Source organism: Cryptomeria japonica, unplaced genomic scaffold (assembly GCF_030272615.1).
Source record: "Cryptomeria japonica unplaced genomic scaffold, Sugi_1.0 HiC_scaffold_171, whole genome shotgun sequence".
NCBI classification, from domain to species: Eukaryota; Viridiplantae; Streptophyta; class Pinopsida; order Cupressales; family Cupressaceae; genus Cryptomeria; species Cryptomeria japonica.
This window is the reverse complement of record NW_026728993.1, coordinates 29,861-45,223: the sequence shown is the minus strand read 5'-3', so window position 1 is coordinate 45,223 and position 15,363 is coordinate 29,861.

Genomic DNA, 15,363 nt, shown 5'->3' with positions numbered 1-15,363 from the left:
CAAGGAAGATCGGACGATCAGAATAGCTGTTTGGTTGTCTTCCTAATGACCTGATGGAATTGCCTTCGATGATCAGGGTATCATCAGAGATTAGGACAACTGGTTGTTCGCTACACCAATACCCGATGAGGTCGCCTTCGGCAATCGGGTTGACTAGATGAAAGTTACGCCGAAGTCCAATGAAGTCGTTTACTGCTGATCGGATATCAGGGTAACTTTTCAGTGTTGGTTCCGATGGCCGATGAGGAAGCATCTGATTGCAGATGGTCGCCCGGACCGAAGTCCAAAAGACTAGTAGGCGGACACTTGGAATGTTTCTGTCGGTGTATTTGAATACGAACTGACCCGACTTCTGGATGAATGTGGGATAATATATTTTCCACGAGTTCATGAATGGACAGGTTGTTACTCGATGGTTACGTTCCAAGGCCATTATACAAACTGACAGAGGAATGTTTGGTTGGACAGATGGTGGTTTCTAGAGATGTAACCGATGAGCAGTGCAAAGAAGGGTGTGCATGAAGGCAGTGTGGAGGTGGTGGTTTTATAAGTAGCCAAGTCAATGTGTTTGCATGTGGTGAGAACTGAGTTTTGAGATCAGAGTCCAGAAAATAGGATCTGATAACTTTATTGTAATCGTGTTGTTTACTGAATAAAGTGATCTCTCTTTGGTGGTGGGTTTTTTACCTGTAAGGGATTTCCCATGTATATCTGGTGTCTTTCTCTGGTGCTATTCTGTCTGGTTCATCTTAATCTTCTGTCTGTGTTTCTTATAATGTATTGCAAACTGAAATTGAAATACTTCCTTGCTTGATAATCCCTTAGAATTGACGATAGGAGAGCATTTTTCGTGCATATCTTTCCTTAGAATTTCTTATGTCGATCGACAGGTAACCAATACCGATAATTTCTTTTGTGACAATGATAACATACCATACGAGGTGCTCTCCATGGTCTGATGTTCACATTTCCATTCTTTCTCCTACATGTTGCAGCAGCGTGACCGCTACCATGACAGATCACATAGGTTGCACACCAACTGTTTGTCTCTCCATAACCATTTGACCATTGAACATAGGTTCTATACCGGTTTGGGTTCCAGTTCATAAGAAGTTGTTGGACAACTTCTTTTGATCTTAGTGCATAACTTCCAAGGTTGTTCATAACTGATCTGCACTCAAAAGATCTATGCCCAAACTTGTTGCATGCATAACAACGACCATTAAATCTACCAGTTCTAGCCTTGTGGTTATACACATTATTTTGCATGTAAGGGAAATTATTATAAGTCTTGCTCCTACATACATTGGCAGTATGGCCTTCCTTATGATAGTTAAAGCATACAGGTTTGAACTTTGACTTACCTTTGCTTTTGCTGCTGTTCTCAGGTACCGATTGCTCTTTTGGCGCATCAATCTTGGTTCCAGAGGATTCACCTTCCTCTTCTGCAAAGAAACCAAGTCCAGTGGTATCTCTTGATGGCTTCATTGATTCTAGCTTTTGGTCCAATTTTGCAGCACTCCAGTTGAGCTTTGCAAGTATCTCCTTCATCTCAGCAAGTTCTTTGGAAAGAGCTTCATTGGTATTTATTAGGGTTTCATTCTGAGAAATTGCTACATTGAGTTCTGCTTGCATTTGTTCTTTCTCTTCCTTACCTTCTTGCAGATAAGCGATAATGGTACCAATTTCTTGATTCAACTTAAAGATCTCGTGCTCTTTGTCCTTCACTAGATCCTCAACTTTTCTTCAGTTTTCCAGTTCTTGACTCATCCTAATGGTCAGTGCTTCCAGCTGCCTCCTCAAGTTAGTTTTGGACTCATTCAGTTTCTCCACTTCTTCAACTAGGGCATCCATGTCTACTTCATCAGAAGAGTTGTTTTCAGTAATTTCCAGCATTTGCTCAGCAAGTTCTCTTCTTTTGGATAAAGAGGCTTTATACTTGACCTTAAGTTCATCATAGGTTCTCTCAGATTTAGCCAGACGGTGAGTGAGTTCCCTCATGCTGTATTCCCCCATATCTCCTTTCAAGCAGCTAGACTTAAAGAAAGGTTGGCTCTGATACCAATTCATGAATACTAAGAGGGGGGGGGGGTGAATTAGTATACACAAAAACCTTACTAAACACTTAAGCAATTTTACTGTAGACCGGTATAGCCCTTTAAACAACAAACTGGTTAATACACAAACAAGCCAAATAGAAAATAAATCATTCACCCACACTAACACAATCACCATAACACAAGATATTTTTGACATGCAAACCCAAATGGGAAAAACCACGATGAGTAAAACTCACAAGTCTACTATATGTAGAATAGAAACCAGACCGGTTAAGGCCTACAATGTTCTTCACTAGAATAGATCCTGTTAGGAATCCCGATCTCTATTAGGAGATAAGTCCTGTTAAAGACTACCCTGTTCAAGGATTTCAGATCCACAACTGTGAACCACCTTGTTAGAGGATTTAGAACAGGCTTAACTGATCCTACCCGGTTAAGGGTTTCTGACTTGTCGAAGAGATTAGTAATCAACAAGTAAGTGATCTACAAAGTAGCACAAAATGATTAGTTAGATCCTTGATTTCTCTCTGTTAATGAATTGCAGCATTACTTTAGTCTTCTGTCCTTCACATGTTTAATCTCTGTCACAAGATACCATTTTTGCAAAGACCTAATCTTACACACCACACTCAAAACCCTAGACATGATGTCCTCATATAGGAATCTGATTTCATGTTGGTCCAATGAGATTAGATTACAATTTTCTAGGTACAGTGCAGTTGGACACAATTGTAACACGACATAGAATCACCACATCGGTGTCGGTGGATGATAACTCATCACACTTTACAAGTTTGCCGGTTAACAAAACAAAGTATACCGATTACTGGTTTACAAACAAATACTGGTAAACTGGAACATAGTGTTTCGATCTTAAAAAGATTGGCTGCCCTTGGGGTCCTCGTACCGCTTGAGGTCCTCGTACCGCTTGAGGTCCTCGGTCATGCTTTGACCGGTAAGCTCCTTCTACAAACACCGATAGTCTTCTACAAACAAAGACTATGCATACATTGGCATATAATACTGGTTTGAGCAATACATCACATACTACCGGTTGAGAATAACCCATACAACAAATAACTGTGTGTCAATCAATGACAATCACAACTAAGTACAAACATCATCAAAATGCCAACAGTAGCCTAATATAATAGAGAAACACCTTCAACTCTTAGAGCATTTTTTAGTATTCATTAGAGGACAAGGATGAGGATACAATACAAATAGTGATCCAGTATAAGCACAGGATATTTTAAGGTGCATCAAATAAAAAATGGCCATTGTTTTAAAAGAATAGAGTTTACAGTCCCTTGATCTAACACAAACCAATAAGCAAAAGCCACAGTCATTATTGACACCGCCTTCATGAAGTAACAATCACTATAGATGGAGAGAAAGAAGTCAAGTCATATTCACATCCCTAAGCCATGAGCATGAGAAAATAATCAGACAGCGGATACGATCAAAGCCATAGGGTTTTATGCCACATAAGGTTTCAATTTCAGAGCAACAAATCCTCATACAATGAACAAAGCCATCTATTAAGCCATGAATACCATAGAACAGTGAATGTCAAACCTAAAAGTACATTCATGTTTAGAGAGATGAGATTTTTCACAGTCCATGCTAATTTCAAATGTGCTTCTGGATTCAACTGTGTAGAAGTTTTTGCATCAACGTTTCAAATCACACTCTATGATTCATCATCAGGATGAGAGAGCTGCAAAAGAAAAAAATGTGTAAAAACGTAGACCAAAGCCATATAAAAAGGATGAGAGAGGGGGAAGAGTGACACCAATTCCAAAGGGGGCTCAAAAACCAAGGTGGAAAATTTCAACTAAAACAACAAGAAAATCAAATACAAAGAAAAAAAGAAGAAACTAAAAATAAAGGAATGTAAAGAAAATAAAAAAGAGGAAAGATAAATAAGAAGAAAGCACAAAAAAGAAAGAAAATACCTAAAATAAAAAGAAAGTAAAGGAAAGAATACATGAATACATACATACATACATACATACACACATACATATATACATACATACATACATATACATGTGTGAGTGAGCTTGTGAGTGAGAGTACATACACACACACACATATATATGTTTGTATGTAAAAATAAGTATGTAAGAATACACACACACACACAAACACACATATACACACATACACACACACACACACACATATATATGTACATATATGTATGTATATATGTATGTATGTATGTATGTATATATATATATATGTATATATACACATATACATATATATAAACACACACACACACACACACACATATATATTATGTACAAATCTATACATACATACATACATACATACATACATACATACACACACACATATACACATATATACATATACATATATATACATATATGTATATGAATATATCTATATACATATATACATACATATATACACATATATACATATATACATATATATACACACACACATATATACATATATACATATACATATATATGTATGTATATATATATATATATATAGATATATATATATATATATACATGTATATATACATGTATATACATATACATGTATATACATATACATGTATATCTATATATATATATACATGTATATACATATACATGTATATGTATATACATGTATATATATATACATGTATATGTATATATATATATATATATACATGTATAGATATATATATACATGTATATATATATCTATACATGTACATGTATATATATCTATACATGTATGTATATACAAGTATATACATATACATGTATGTATATACAAGTATATTCATATACATGTATGTATATACCTATATATATATATATACATACATGTATGTATATACATGTATATACATATATATACATGTATATGTATATACATGTATATACATATATATACATGTATATGTATATACTTGTATATATATACATGTATACACACACACACACACACATATATATATACATGTATATATATACACATACACACACACACACACACACACATATATATATATATATTTGTGTGTGTGTGTATACATATATACACACACATATATATATACATGTATATATATATATAGATATATATATACATATGTATACATATATATATACATATATACATATATATATAAAACATGTACATACATACATATATACATAGATATATATATATATGAGTGTGAATATATATATATATATTCTTACATGTTTATTTTTACATATACACATATATATGTGTATGTATGTACTCTCACTCAGACACACACTTACACATGTATATATATATATATATATATATATATATATATATATATATATATATATATATATATATATATATATATATATATATATATATATATATATATATATATATATATATATATATATATATATATATATATATATGTATGTATGTATTCTTTCTTTTACTTTCTTTTTATTTTAGGCAGTTTCTTTCTTTTTTGTGCTTTCTTTTTATTTATCTTTCCCTTTTTTATTTTCTTTCCCTTCCTTTATTTTTAGTTTCTTCTTGTTTTCTTTGTATTTGATTTTTTGGTTGTTCTAGTTGTAATTTTCTACCTTGGTTTTTGAGCTGCCTTTTGAATTGGTGTCACTCTTCCCTCTCTCTCATCCTTTTTATATGGCTTTGGTCTGCATTTTTACACATTTTATTCTCCTGCAGCTCTCTCATCATGATGATGAATCACAGAGTGTGATACGAAATGTTGATGCAAAAATTTCTACACAGCTGAATCCAGAAGCACATTTGAAAATACAGTCATGATATTTTATGGTAGACAAATGACATATTGGTTTCATGTTACCTAAACACAGTCACCATGACAGTAATGAGAGTTGTAGACACAGTCAATCAACATCCCAACCCATATTCAATGGCCTTCAAAAGGTTAATTAGCAGCATGACAATGAATATATAATATAAAGAGGCACCAACGAACTGTTAAGTAACATTTGCAGCCCTAAAGAAGACATTTACCAATGAAAGGAAGTCTAGGGCACAATAAGTACACATGGCAGTGAGTAAGAACAGAGCTATGGCATCAAAAGGCATAAGAATATAGTCACAATATTCCATAAAGCAGTCATCTAAAATAGAGGAGTATTGTCAAAGACATGGATAGTTATAGAAACCTTTGAGATTGAGACTTCACACACAACAGATAATGAAAAGACTGCTCGGTATAAGCATGAAAAGGCAATGGTATTTATAAATCCAAGTCAAACTTCTTATAAGTAGTGAATACAAGGAGCTTGTAATATCATCCAAGGAGATATCACAATCAAAGAATCATCAAACACAAATAATAGAGTGATTTGTAATAAGGCTGAGGTTTTAACAGAAGCATAATAAGAGAGCAACAATCATTACAATGACCTTATCTATTGTCAAAGTAGAGTATGAGCAGCAGTTATCCATGATTCCAATACATAGAGACAAACAAGAATAGCCATAAGTCACAGTCAAAGAAAAGATGAAAAGAACATAGTGAGCAACCCTATATCATGACTGTTGTAATACAAAGAATAGTGAAATATTCACTGTCAAAAGCAGTCATAGCCCTGCTACAGCAAAATATTTAGTCACTAATATAATATTCATGACAGTGCACATCCACAAAGGGCCAATGAGTGATAAAATACAGTGATGTTTCATTGTGTTTGCAATTACAGTCCCAAGAAAGAAGACCTAAGGCGGATTTCTCAACCAAAATAGTGAAATGTAGTAACATATCAATAAAATGAGGTTGTTGTACTTTTGAGACTACCCTTTGATAAGAATCAAGATAGTTATATTCTTTCATGGAATAAACAGTGACATTTTCATGACACAGTTCTTGAATCATCAAAAGATACAGAGGTTTCATTAAAAAGTTAAAAATCATCAAAAGCCATTTGCACAAGGAAAATACATAAAAGTCTGCTACACTGTAGGGAAAAGTGGTATGAGCATGAAGAATGATCTCTTATCAAGCCAAAGGAAGTAAGCCTTCATGAGATCATTTGAGGAAGATGTCATTGTCAACAATTGTATCACAATCTTATTGTAAGTATTTTTTTGTAAATCTTTTATATCTCTTAATATAAATATATATAGGCTTTCAGCCTTTCGCAAAAAACAACAACATGAATAATAACTCTAGTACTATTTTAAACAACTAGGTAATTTTTGTCTTTCTATCAAATTGTATGAATTTGTTCAGTCTTATGAATCTCTATTGCAAATTGTGATTGAGTTTGTCATAGTAGAATACATTTTATGCCAAACAATAAATGATGCCATTAAAGATTATGATTTATTCTCTAGTAAGGCTTGGGATGGGGTCAACGACTTTTTTAGTGGCTAATATTCACCAATTGGCTATTGTTGATGATCTTCAAATTTATGTTCAAGTCTGAAGTTATATATATTATTAATTCTTTACTGATATTCATTGTTTCTTATGTCTCAGGTTGCTGAAGATAACATTAATAATTTTGATGCATCCTCAGCACTCCGTTTGCATTTATTTATAGTCCTATGCTTCACTGATCAAGGCATGCCTTGATCGGTCATGTCTTTTAGACATGCCCGATCAAGACATGTCTTGATCAGTGCATAGACACCGTTTCAACTAAGATTCATGCTTAGTATATGTTAACACCGATAACTATCGATCACGTCATTTCCTTTTATCGTGAGTTATGCCGATAGCTATCGGTCACGATATTTAATATGCCGATAACTATTAATGATCGGGGCAACATTAATTAGTATAGATGCTCGATAAATGATTGGGATAAGTTAACAAATAAATGATCAGTATTTAACATGCATTTTTAGAATGATAACTATTATAGTTATCATATGATACGATAGCATTTAATCGATGCTATCATATGATAGCTATGGTAGTTATAATTTTGGTCTAATCACAACATGAGTCATGTTATCGATTATGAGGTCTATATATTTAATTGTAGTTATATCGATAAGGTAGATGATTGAATGAGAGATAAATGAAGTCTCTCATTCAATCATTTATCTTACCGAAACTACTAAGTTTCAACACTTCCTCTTAGCTAGGGAAGATAATTATAGACTCATGAAATAAGCATCATATTTCTTATAATAAAATGTATTGTATGACTACATAATACAAAGGATCATATCACATATGCTCATGAAATGAAAACATCACTTAATGAGTGACACAGGAATATATCACATCATCTCATGATATAGATATCACATAACACGCGATATCAGTATCACATAGCATGTGATACCTTGGATATAAAATACTTAGGAATGTTAAATTCCCTTATATCTAGGTTATGGCATGTGCACTGACATTATGTCACATAATGTCTACCATAACACATCATGGCACATCCATGAGTCAGAGTGATATCAAGTCAACATGATATCAACATTATAAGATCGTCACCTCATAATGTTTAATACAAGTGTTCATAGTCTAAAAGATCGTCACCTTTTAGATTTGTACACAGGGGGTGGAGCCCATAAAGTCATATCACAACAAAAGAAGTTTACACATATTAAACATCTCATATATTAGTACAGATTACAAAACTGATTATGACTCAATCATACCAAGACCTTTTCTGAAGTGTTCAACTTTTACTCTGGCTAGAGGTTTGGTCAGTATGTCTGTTGTCTGGTCTCCTGTACTGATATATTGTAACTGAATCACATTTCTATCCACCATATCTCTCACATAGTGATACGAGATCTCAATGTGTTTGGATCTATCATGGAACACAGGGTTTACAGAGAGTTTTATACAACTCTGATTGTCACAATGAATTATAGTAGGCTTCATTGGTCCTCCGAATAATCCCATAAGTAACTTCCATAGCCATAAAACTTCTTGCGCAGCCATGGAAGCTGCAATATATTCAACCTCTGTAGAGCTCTGAGCTACTGAAGACTGTTTTTTGCTAATCCAAGATATCATAGCTGAACCCAAACTAAAGCAGCACCCTGAGGTGCTTTTCCTATCAGTCACACTTCCAACCCAATCTGAATCAATGAACCCGTGTACATTTAAATCAATATTCTCATACTTGACTTCATAGTTGAGAGTGCCTTGAAGATATCTCATTATATGTTTTACTGCCATAAGATGAATCTCCTTAGGTTCACACATGAATTGACTTAGGGCATTTACTAGATAACAGATATCAGGTCTAGTATTGACTACATACATTAAGAATCCAATCATCTGTCTGTAGAGTGTAGGATCTACCAATGGGGAATCTGTTGTTGCCTCCTTCAGTTTGTGAAGATTAGTTTCCATGGGAGAAGTCATTGGTCTGCAGCTCATCATGCCAAATCTCTTCAACATGTCTAAAAGGTGTACTTCCCTTGATTAAGCACAATGTTGTCAGAGTTTTGCCAAACTTCCAAGCCAAGGAAGTAATGTAGAAGGCCTAAATCCTTCATATAAAACTCTTTCTCAAGGTCTTCCTTACATTGATCAATAAGATAACCTTCTCCCGTAATTAAGAGATCATCAACATACAAGATCAATATCAACATATCATCTTTGATTTGTTTGAAGTGTAGATTTGGATCTACGTCATTTTTTGAGAATCCTAATCCCATGAGGTAGCTATCAATTCTTTCATACTAGGCCTGAGGGGCTTGTTTTAGTCCATATAGGGCTTTCTTTAATCTGCACACATGTGATTTTGCATTGTGGATCTCAAACCCTTATGACTTCTCTAAGTAGACTTCCTTCTTAATTTTCCCATTCAGGAAAGTAGTCTTTACATCCATCTAATGGAATTTCCATCCTTTGGCTGCTACAATAGCTAGTACTGCTCCGACTGAGGTGTATCTAGCAACTGGAGTGAAAGTTTCATCATAGTCTATTCCCTCCTTGTGTGAGAACCCTCTGGCTACAAATATGGCATTATGTTTCTCTATGCTACCATCTACAACATGTTTGATTTTGAATAGTCACTTGGATGAAACAACAGATTTTCCTTTTGGTCTAGGAACAATTTCCCAAACATCATTGTTTAAGATGGATTGATATTCTTCTAACATGGAATCTTTCCATACTTGGTTTTTAAGTGCTTCTGATACATTAGAAGGTTCTATTTTGGAGAGATCATTCATTAGGGCTACATAGCTAGTGAATCTTTGGGCCTCTTACTTTCTCTAAAGGTCCCCAAAGGATCTACAAAATTCCTTGCATCTTCCATTGTTTTGTGCACCCATAGTGGTCTTTTCTTAGGGTTTTCCTGGAGTGGAATTTGAACTTGATTTCCATACTCTTCTGAATACTCCCTCTAAACCTCAGGAACAAGATCCTTTTCTAGGTCTGAAGATGGAACATAAGTCTCTAACTCAATAGAGTATCTAGCCCTTTTGAAGGCTATGTATTCTTCAAATATGACATCTCTACTGAGTTCAATATTACTATGTTCAGGTACAAATATCCTATAGGCTTTAGAAGTTTCACTATACCCAACAAAGATTCCCTTTCTTTTAGAAGGTTATAGTTTAGTTCTTTTCTCTTTAGGTATATGAATATAAACAGGCCATCCAAATATCCTAAAGTGAGTGATGTCAGGTTTTATACCTGTGAAAACTTCTTCAGGGGTTTTATCTTCAATGTGGGAGTGAGGACATCTATTTTGTATGTATACATCAATGTTGGAGGCTTCCGCCCAAAGATGTGTTTCTAAGTTTTTGTCAAGAAGCATGACTTTGGTTGCCTCTACAATGGTTCTATTCTTTCTCTCAACAACCCCATTTTGTTGGGGGTTGTAGGGGACAGTGAACTCCCTCTTAATCCCAACAGCTTTACAAAATTCTCTAAAGATGTCTGAAGTGTATTCCCTCCCATGATCAGTCCTTAAGTTTTTTATTTTTCTTTTGGAAGAGTTTTTAGAGAGGGATTTGAATTCCTTAAATCTCTTGAGAATCTCTTCTAATTCCTTACGTTTAAGAAAATAGATCCAAGTCTTCTTGGAGAAATCATCAATGAATATTACATAGTAAAGGAACCCCCCTAATGATGGTACAAACATTGGCCAACATAGGTCAGAGTGAACTAGCTCTAAAACATTGCTTGTTTTCCTAGAACTATTTTGAAAGGAACTCTTAGTATTTTTGCCTAGGGCACACTCCTTACATGTACCAGAATGGTATTGTTTTAACTTAGGCAAATCAATTACTAATTTTTCCATTGAACATAAAGCACGAAATTTTAAATGACCTAATCTTCTATGCCAAATTTCATTTGAATCTACAATCTCATGAAGTAGGGCTAGGTTAGATTCAATACATACCTTGTATAAATAGCCTTTTCTATGTCCTAGGGTTGTAGCCTTCTTGATGGAAGAGTTCTATGGCCATACTAGAACTTTACCATTCATGAATGCTATTCTGTACCCATCATCTTCAAGTGTGGATATGGAGATTAAGTTCCTCTTGATGCCAGGAACATATAGGACTCCAGTGAGTTGAAGAGACATGCCCGTCTTCAGCTTAATGGTGCAGGTACCGATGCCTTTCACTGGATGTGCAGAGTCATCACCAATGGTTACTTCCTCATCAGTTTCTTCTACCATGGAATCCAGTAATTCTCTATACCTAGTGATGTGTCTTGAAGACCCACTGTCAATGATCCAGGTGTTAGATTTATTGGACACTTGACTGGAGAGAGAAGAGTAGAATACATTCTTCTCAGAGTCATATTCTTCCCCTTTAACTTTTGCAAATGTAGCTTGTTGTTTGATTCTATCTAGACATCTTGCTGCATAGTGTCCATATTGATCACACCTAAAGCATTGAATGTGAGAGTTGTCTCTTTTAGATGATCTTTTGTCATGTCAGTTCTTTCTCTTTTTGAAGTGTTTCTTCTTATTTTTCTTGTTGGAGTTGGTATTTAAAACATGGAGATCTTCATCTATATTATTTTGTTTGATCCCCTTCTTATTTAGCCTTGACTCTTCTTGAAGACAATCTGCTCTTGGCCTATCAAATTTTGGAAATTTATCTCTTCCACTGATGCCTTGGACAAATGTCTCCTAGGTACTAGACAACCAATCTAGAGCAATGAGCATTAGCTCTTTGCTCTGGATCTCATATCCAAGCATTGCTATTTCAACCCTTAGGGATGATATCCGCATAAAGTATGCATTGATTGACTCCCCTTTGTTCATACTTATATGATTTATTTCTCTTTTTAGAGCCAGGGTTCTACTTGCATTATTTATTTCAAATGCACTTTTGAGTGATTTGAACATCTGATAGGCAGTTTCATGTTTTGTTATTATTGGCATGATGTGATTCTTACTCCATCGACTATAATCTTCATAGCTTTTTCATTTCGCTCGACCCATGTTGATTTGTCAGGTTCATCGTCTGGTTCTTCAGATTCAACTTTAATAAATGACTCAACCTTGTTTTCTTTTAGAATCATTTTAATTTTGAACTTCCATGCTGAGAAATTGTCGCCTCCTTCAAGTCTATCCTCAAATCTGATAAAGTTAGCCATGGGAAATATGATGTTTATATCTTTAGTTTTGAACTTCTCAAATTTGAATGCCTCGGGTTTGATCATTGTGGCTCTGATACCATGTTGATGATCCTCAAATTTATGTTCAAGTCTGAAGTGTTATATATTATTAATTCTTTACTGATATTCTCTATTTCTTATGCCTCAAGTTGCTGAAGATAACATTAATAATTTCGATGCATCCTCAACACTCCATTTGCATTTATTTATAGTCCTATGGTTCACCGATCAAGGCATGCCTTGATCGGTCATGTCTTTTAGACATGCCCGATCAAGACATGTCTTGATCGGTGCATAGACACAGTTTCAACTAAGATTCACGCTTAGCATATGTTAACACCGATAACTATCGGTCATGTCATTTCCTTTTATCGTGAGTTATGCCGATAGCTATTGGTCACGATATTTAATGTGCCGATAACTATTAATGATCGGGGCAACATGAATTAGTATAGATGCCCGATCAATGATCGGGATAAGTTAACAAATAAATGATCGGTATTTAACATGCATTTTTAGAATGATAACTATTATAGTTATCATATGATAGCATTTAATTGATGCTATCATATGATAGCTATGGTAGTTATAATTCTAGTCTAATCACAACATGAGTAATGCTATTGATTATGAGGTTTATATATTTAATTGTAGTTATATCGATAAGGTAGATGATTAAATGAGAGATAAATGAAGTCTCTCATTCAATCATTTATCTTACCGAAGCTACTAAGTTTCAACAACTATTTTTTGAAATTTGGCTAATAGTTCAAGTTTTAAGGTGACCTAAATCACCACACTTTTAATTTTTTTATTTAACCTTATTTAAATCGCTAGAGAGTTTATTTTGTTAGATTTTTAAACTCAAAGATTTGCCACAATATTTGATACATGATTAGGTTAGATTTGCCAAAATTTTCTAATTTATTGTAGAAATATAAATTATTTTTTCAATAATATATCATAATTATTAGTTACTTTAGGATTATATCAACGATATTTAGTTGCCACCATTGATTTAAAATATAATCTAATGACCATAATTGTATTCCATGATGTAAATTGTACCTACAAATTATTTTTAATACTAAAATTTTAATACTCATGGGGCACAAAATTGTTTTTAGGCAGTTGATTTCCATTGAGGTCAACAATTAAAAAGCAATTTCAACTACCATGAGCATTCCAATTTGTAGATATTTATTGCTATGAAGCACTAGGAGATATCCAACTTGAGTGAGAAGGAAGTTGATAGAATGATAAATCTTTGTATGTGTTCCATTTTCTTAAAGCAACATTTTTATTAGCATATCTTTCGTTTTAAAAAAAAAAAATTATTTTTATAGGAAAAAAATTTTACATTAAATTTTAGGTCTTTTGTTTTCTAGAACTGTTACAAGTGTGGTTGTCATTGCACCAAAAGATCGACCTATTAATGTCTGATACAACCACTAGATTTATAGAATCCACAAGAGGCAGTTAAGCCATGGCACAAACCCAAGTGGTGCACTGCACAACACAAGGAGAACAAGGGTGCACACCTTGCAACAATCCCCCCCAGCGCAAGTGAGGGGTTTAAACCTGTGACCAAGCTCTGATACCACTTGTTACAAGTGTGGTTTTCGTTGCACCAAAAGATCGACCTGTTAATGCTCGATACAACCAATAGACTTATAGAATCCATAGGAGGTAGTTAAGCCATGTCACAAACCCAAGTGTTGCACTGTACAACATAAGGAGGCCAAGGGCGCACACCTTGCAACAAGAAGAATGTATTTGCAATAGTAATTAGTACATACTCTTATTATTTTCTAAGATTCGCCAAGGTTTTCTATCAAAAAAAATTTATGTTAAAAAATTTGCCTATAAAAAGTTAATATTTTTCTTTAAAAAAATGAAAGATTCATCAATAAAAATGTTTATTTATTTTTTCAAAAAAGTTAATATTCATTAAGACTTTATATTTTTTTGGGGGGGGGCGGTTTCTTAAAGTAATCATTGATGGGGGTCTTGTTTTGTGAACATTCTAAAAGAAGAATAAGGCTTAAATCTATATTTTTGAAGCCATTAAGAGCGGTTTCCAATTCTAGAATTGAATGTTCATGGAAAATGCTCTTTGTATTCACCATAAAGAATTGTGCTCTAAGAAGATTGAACACATACAATGATTTATCATTCTATCAACTTCCTTCTCACTCAAGTTGGATATCTCCTAATGCTCCATTGTATTAAATACCTATGTTGTTCCAGAGAATATTGCCATTGCAAAAGAACAAGTTTTACCTGAAGGTTAAGGAGAAAATATAACCCTCGGGTTTATGTAAAGTTTATAATGCTGTTGTTTGGTGTTGTAAGTAATGTTTTTTTTTTATCTCTCTACATATATGTTATGTACAACTAAAAAAGTAGTATATTTTGTTGTTAGCTACTATGGTTTGAATTGAGAAATGCAATCTCCTCCATCTATATATTTTTGACCTTATGTTACAACCTCTTTTGGTTCTTGGCTGTCATGTAACTCTATATTTTATTATTAAGTTTAGACTCAACTCCTTTTATATAATAATATCTTAAACAAATAAATAGACAATTCTCATAATTATCTACATGTAAAACTGAAATCATACATATTAGGTCACAAGAGCATGACTAGAAGGTACAAAGAGCTTATATAAGGGTACAAAGACCTTATATGAGTAGTAT